Source organism: Elephantulus edwardii, unplaced genomic scaffold (assembly GCF_000299155.1).
Source record: "Elephantulus edwardii isolate Elephantulus edwardi_28Jun2011 unplaced genomic scaffold, EleEdw1.0 scaffold00111, whole genome shotgun sequence".
Classification (NCBI taxonomy): Eukaryota; Metazoa; Chordata; class Mammalia; order Macroscelidea; family Macroscelididae; genus Elephantulus; species Elephantulus edwardii.
The window spans coordinates 640,885-647,077 of NW_006399861.1; the positions used below are offsets into that span (position 1 = coordinate 640,885).

A 6,193-nucleotide genomic window follows, 5' to 3' on the forward strand; every position below is an offset into this window, starting at 1 on the left:
TCATTAAAACTAATAAAATTTCATAATAAAAAAAGAAAATTAAAAAAAAAACAAAAAAACCCTCTCCAAAGTACTAAAGATCAATGATATCAATATAGAAACTAAGGTGTGCTTGATCCAGGCTATAGTCTTTGCAATTACTTGCTATGCATCAGAGATATGATCAATGATTAAGGATGACAGAAGAATAATTGATGTCTTTGAGTTGTGATGCCAGAGAAGAGTATTGAACACACCATGGACCACCAGGAAAACAAATAGGACTGTTTTGGAGATGGTGAAGTAAAATTTTTCATTAGAAGTAAGGACATTATACTTGGAAGTGTGGAGGGACAACACAGGAGGGGAAGACCCTGTACCTGGATCAATGGGATTAGATGTGTCAGTTTGTGAGAGTAGCTCAAGAAAGGGTGCTATTCAGAATTATACATTGGTTGCTGTGTGTCATAGATGACTCAATGGCACATAACAACAACAGTTTTCCCTTGCACTGTTCACACAACATCCTCCTGGTCTAAATATAGGTTTTGCATGAGTCCAAAAAGTGCTCTGGGGATTTCTATTCTTCACAATGTTAGCCATACCTTGTTATGATCCATACTGTCAAAAGCCTTTGCATAGTCAATAATTCATAAATAAATATTCTGGTACTCTTTACTTTTAGCCAGGATCCATATGACATCAGTAATGATATCCTTGGTGCCACAGCTTCTACTATATCCTGCTTGAACTTCTGGCAGTTCTCTATTTATGCACTGTTTTACCCACTTTGACTGTTCTTCAGAAGTATTTTGTCTGCATGTGATATTAATGATATTGTTTGATTGTATACACATTCTATTGAATCATCATTTTTTGGAAATGGGAACAAATATGAATCTCTTGCAAAGCACTGGCTAGACATCTGTCTTCCAAATTTCTTGTTATAGTCTGATAAGTACATCTAGGGATTCAACTGTTAATTGAAAGTCAACTGGAATCTCATCGATATCTGAGGCCTTATTTTTTGCCAGTGCCTTTGATGTAGCTTCCACTTCCTCCATTACAACTGGTTCCTGCTCATATGGTACTTTCTGAAATTTTTCAAAGTCAGTCAGTTCTTTTTGGTACAATTCTTCTGTGTATCCCTTCCATCTTCTTTTGACATTTTCTGGGTCATTAATATATTGTCCATATCATCTTTCAATACTGTGGCTCGAGGCTTACATTTGTTTTTTCAGTTATTTCAGCTTGATAAATGCAGAGTGAGTTCTTGTCTTTTTGTTCTCCAATTCCAGATCTTTGCAAAAGTCCTTTAAAGTACTTTGCATTGTCTTCTAGATCTGCCCTTTGACATGTTCTATTCAATTATTTTATTTTGGCACATTTTCCCTTTGTTTTGGTTTCTTGATGCTCTAGTGCAAATTTTCCCCCACACCTTCTTAGAGTATTTATCAAGTAGAAAAAGCTATCAAGCGATTTCTTATTTTATTCTACATTATATACAGATCATAAAATGCCACAGAAGTTTTTCAACATATTGTTGTTGTTGTTGTTATGTACAGTCGAGTCGCTTGCGACTCATAGCGAAACTACGTACAACAGCTCTGAACTCTGCTTTGTCCTGTGCCAATCTCATTGTCTCTGACACACTCATCCTGATTGCCCCAGTCACTGAATCAATCTACCTCTCAGAGGGCCTTCCCCTCCTGCGCCTGCCCTGCATCCTCCCAAGCATGATGTCCTTCTCCTCCTTACAACAAGACCAAAGTATGTCAGACAAAGCCTCAGAATCCTTGTCTCCAAGGAGCAGCCCGGTTTAACCCTTTCTAGGATGAATCTGTTTGTTGGGTTTTTTTTCTAAACCTTTCAACATATAAGTCCCTTAAAAGTAGAGGACGTTATGAAAGATTCACAAGTATCAAAATAAAGTCCAGTAATGAGAGTATATACTCAGTTCATTATTTCTAAGGAATAACAAAGTAGATACAAAGTAGTTCATTATTTACCACATCCCATTCCATAGGTTTTCATAAGAATAATGAACTTTAGTAGGTCCCTTTTCCTAATTCTAATAATTTAATCCCTCCCAGGAAGAAAGTCTCAATTATTCATGACTTTCCACATCTCCCTGCCATGAAGGACTGGCAAGAACGGAACATAAAATCTCAATATTCTAAAATCTTGTCATGTACTATGAGTTTTACTTTTCTGTGGGGTCTGTTTCAAATTACTTCTGAAATAAATTTTTTTATAAATCAGCACAGTTATCTTTCCTATACAGCAACTCAAAAACATTGACTTCTGCTCTGATAAAATACAATCTTTAAACTTATAACTGGTATCAACAGATCAATATAAAAAAATACAGTACAAGCTACACTGGTTTATTTCTGTATTAAGAACTTCAAAATATACTTATCACTGAGACCGTATAGCCCTTGCATTAGTTTTCAGTCCTCTATAAACAATTACCTGCTGCATGTAAACATGCCTAAATAATTATAGATGAAATATAACGATAAATTTCTGTAAAAGATAATAACAAAATATCTTCTTTAAAAAATAAAACAATATTAAGTTATCACTGCATTGTTTCTGATTTTATGAAAGTGAAACAACCACAGATTTGTTGCCAGTCCTCAGTATATTGTAACAAAAATGGCCCTAGTTCCTGGCTAAAATCAGCAACCAATCCCATCTTCAGTAGATGTCTTCTAGTACTGTAGGCGCTATTTTGTCTATTAATAATTATATATATATATATATACCAGAAACTGACCGGTGCCACAGTACTGGGTTGCAAACAGTTTTCCATCAGGAGTAGTATCTAAGAAAGCAATTTCTTCTTTACTCAAATATGAACCATATATAAAGTTTCTCCTCAAACATTCCATCATGTGGGAAGTAATTTTCTTCTGACGCATCATGCTGAACACCCAAATCCGACTGATGTCACAGATAGTGGGTTCTGGCAGTGTTGAACAACACTAGGCTTTTTGCCTTTCAAATAAAAATTTTTCTTCTTATGTTCCAATAACTGGGAGTTTCTCTTCTATAATTCTATAACCCCACTAGATATGTTCTGGAAGAGATCTATATTTGTTCCCATTCCAAAGAAAGGTAACCCAACTGAGTGTGGAAACTACAGAACACTGTCATTGGTTTCACATGCAAGCAAGATTCTACTGAAGATCATCCAAAAACGATTAGAACATCACATCAGCAGAGAACTGCTAGAAGTCCAGGCTGGGTTTAGAAGGGGTTGTGGTACTAGGGATATCATTGCTAATGTTAGATGGATCTTGGCTGAAAGCAGAGAATACCAGAAGAATGTTTATCTGTGTTTCATTGATTATGCAAAGGCATTTGACTGTGTGGATCATAACATACTGTGGCTGACTCTGAGAAGAATGGGAATCCCAGAACACTTGATCATTCTAATGCGAAACTTATACTTGAACCAGGAGGCAGTCATCAGAACAGAGCAAGAGAACACTGCATGGTTCAAAATAGGGAAGGGTGTACGCCAGGGATGCATCCTGTCTCCATACCTTTTCAACATATATGCAGAGCAGATTATCTGAGAGGCTGGGCTCTATGAGGAGAATTTTGGCATCAGGATTGGTGGAAGTTCTATTAGCAATCTCCATTATGCAGATGACACAACCCTGCTTGCTGAAACTGAGGAGGACCTCATGCACTTGCTGCGAAGGGTCAAGGACTGCAGCCTTCAGTATGGACTAAGGCTCAATGTCAAGAAGACAACGATTCTTGCCACTGGACCAATTGGCAGCGTCAGGATGGATGACGAAGAGATTGAGAGTGTTCACAGCTTCAGTTTGCTGGGCTCCACAGTCAACACTCTTGGTACCAGCAGTCAGGAAATCAAAAAGCGTATCGCGATGGGAAAGACTGCTGTTAGGGACCTCTCAAAGGTACTCAGGAGCAACAGTGTCTCTCTGGAGACTAAGGTGCGCCTGATACAGGTCATGTTATTTGCAATCGCTTGTTATGCATCAGAGAGTTGGACAATGACTAGGGAGGACAGAAGGAGAGTGGATGCTTTTGAGCTGTGGTGCTGGAGAAGGGTACTGAATGTACCATGGACTGCCAGGAAAACAAACAGATTCATCTTGGAGAGGATTAAACCAAGCTGCTCCTTGGAGGCAAGGATTCTGGGGCTTCGTCTGACATACTTTGGACATGTTGCCAGGAGGCACGGGTCCTTGGAGAGGGACGACATCATGCTTGGGAGGGTGGAGGGACAGCGCAGGAGGGGAAGACCCTCTATGAGATGGATTGATTGGGTGACTGGGGTAATCGGGATGGGTGTGTCAGAGGCGGTGTGGTTGGCGCAGGATAGAGCAGGGTTTAGGGCTGTTGTGCATAGGGTCGCTATGAGTCAGAAACGACTCGACGGCACATAACAACAACAACAAGATATGTTCTGCAATTAGACAGCCAAATTCTTTTTTTGACATTTAAAATAAAGGGAAGAGTTTTCATTCTGGAATAGCTCATTAGTGGAGCCTGTGAAAACCTAAATCATTATCAACCATCTCTCTAATCTCATCAACCTTTTTCAGCACATGCTTAGGGTCTTCTCGAAGAATCATTATTATTCTGTCATCAGAGCATTCGGCCAAAATTCTTTCTTTTTTCCAGCCCTTTGAATACCGTAATAGGGAAGGAGAGACTACGTTGTGTGTATCTGAAGTTTAACTTACTCAAAAAAGAAGTGGTAATAAACACTTATTCAGATCCACACTTGGGTAGTTAATGAGCAGAACCGCATATTTCACAGCTCTAGTGCAATTTTTAGAATATCTTCAGACCGCCAATTCTGTTGGTTTTTTCTCCTCTGTTTTTGTAATGACCTTTTGCTTTCTTCATGAAAGTTAACTCTTGGTTGCTGTGATGTTAAACACTGTGACACTGATGTGTCAGATGCGATGATGGTTATCCATGGTGGATAGTGTTTGGTGGAGCTTTCAATTAAAACAAACTTTGAAACAGGAGTGGTGTCCACTTCCGAAATTACTTGCCTTTGGAAACTCTGTGAACCTGGAGAAATTATGAAAGCCATGCAAGTGTTCAGGTCTTTTGTTCATAGGGTTGCTATGAGCTGCATAGACTCAAGGGCACTTAAAAACAACAACAACAACAAAAACAACAACAATGCACTCCCCAAAACCTCAGTATACATTCTTCTCAAACATTCACAGAACATTCTCCAGAATATATTATAATTTTGGTAACAATTCAAGCATCAATAAATTTTAAAACACAGAAACCATAAAAAGCATTTTTCAGACCACAATGCTACAAAATTAGAAATTAATGATAAGAAGATAGAGGAGAAAAATCCCCACACATTTGGAAGCTGAACAACACACTGCTTGAAACAGAAACTCACAACCTACCTAAACTGACATAGATTAAAATAGAAGGAATAAAAGATTAAATAAAAAAAGTTTCTTAAAACAAATCACAATAAAAATACCACTTACCAAAATATTTGGGAAACAATCAAAGTTGTTCTTAGAGGTCAATTTATAGCAATAAGAAACTGCATCAAATAGGAAGAAAAAGTGGTAACTAATTCTTTAACAAAACATCTCTTACAAGTTGAAAAAGAACAGCAAGAAAATCTGTCAATCTGCAGTCTCTTAAAAAATATTAAAATTAAAGTAGAAACAAATGTAATAGAAAACAGAAAAACAATTGAAAGCATCAACAAGACCAGGAGTTGCTTCTTTGAAAAGGTCAATAAAATCAACAAACCACTAACAATTGACCAAAGGAAAAGAAAGAAAAAACACAAATAATCCAAATAAGAGATGAAGGGGATAATATCACAACAGAACAAATTAAAATAAAATGCAATATTATAAAAAATTATATTCAAGCAAATATAAATACCTATTATAAATATACAAGTAATTAGAAACTCATAACCTACCTAAACTGATACCGATTGAACTAGAGTACCTGAACATTACAAAAGAAGAAATAGCACAGATAATGAAATAACTTACAACAACAACAACAAAACTCCCCTGAAACAGAAGGTTATTCTAATGAATTTTATTAGACATCCAGAGAAGAGCCATTACCAATTCTATACAAAGTATTTCAGAAAATAGAAAATGATTGAGTTCTCCTAGACTCATTCTATGAAGCAAATATATCCTTGATACCAAAGCCTGGT

At 37.1% G+C, this 6,193-nt stretch overlaps 1 pseudogene; it reads right to left on the reverse strand.

Annotated features, from left to right (window-relative positions):
* Positions 1-2,723: 2,723 nt before the first annotated feature.
* Positions 2,724-4,598, reverse strand: LOC102863807 (annotated as a pseudogene).
* Between the last annotated feature and the right edge of the window lie 1,595 nt (positions 4,599-6,193).